We start from the raw sequence: 1,024 nt of genomic DNA on the forward strand, positions 1-1,024 counted from the left end.
AGTTGAGAGTGAGAAATTTTTGAAAGTGAGGTGACTTTGTAGCTTTGAAAAATTTTTCTTTAAATTTTTAACATTCGCGAAAAATCAAGCTCTGACTTGATTGACCAGAAAAATATTGAGTTTGATCCGTTGAGTGTCTCTTAGTGTCTGACTGAAAGGCAACTTTGCACCTGCCTTAAGTTGGGAGTGAGAAATCTTTGAAAGTGAGGTGACTTTGTAGCTTTGAAAAATGTATCTTCAAATTTTAGGCATTTGTGAAAAAACAATCTCGGATTTGATTGAGCAGGAAAATGTTGAGCTTGATCAGTTTAGTGTCTGTTAGTGTCGGACTGATAGTCTTAAGTTGGGAGTGAGAAATTTTTGAAATTGAGGTGACTTTGTAGCTTTGAAAAATGTTTCTTCGAATTTTGGGCATTCGTGAAAAATCAAGCTTTGATTTGATTGACCAGAAACATATTGAGCGTGATCAGTTTAGTGTCTGTTAGTGTCGGACTGAAAGGCAAGTTTGTACCAGGCTTAAGTTGGGAGTGAGAAATTTTTGAAAGTGAGGAAACTTTGTAGCTTTGAAAAATTTTTCTTCAAATTTTAAACATTCGTGAAAAATCAAGCCCTGATTTGATTGAGCAGAAAAATGTTGAGCGTCATCAGGTTAGTGTCTGTTTCTGTCGGACTGAAAGGCAAGTTTGTACCTGCCTTAAGTTAGGAGTGAGAAGTTTTTGAAAGTGAGGTAACTTGATAGCTTTGAAAATTTTTTCTTAAAATTTTAAACATTCGTGAAAAATCAAGCCCTGATTTGATTGAGCAGAAAAATGTTGACCTTGATCAGATTAGTGTCTCGTATTGTCGTACTAAAAGGCAAGTTTGTACCTCCCTTAAGTTAGGAGTGAGAAGTTTTTGAAAGTGAGGAAACTTTGTAGCTTTGAAAAATTTTTCTTCAAATTTTAAACATTCGTGAAAAATCAAGCCCTGATTTGATTGAGCAGAAAAATGTTGAGCGTCATCAGGTTAGTGTCTGTTTCTGTCG

This window comes from Dendroctonus ponderosae, unplaced genomic scaffold, assembly GCF_020466585.1.
Source record: "Dendroctonus ponderosae isolate FM_Combo_2020 unplaced genomic scaffold, Dpon_F_20191213v2 Dpon_F_20191213_12, whole genome shotgun sequence".
In the NCBI taxonomy this organism is placed as follows: domain Eukaryota; kingdom Metazoa; phylum Arthropoda; class Insecta; order Coleoptera; family Curculionidae; genus Dendroctonus; species Dendroctonus ponderosae.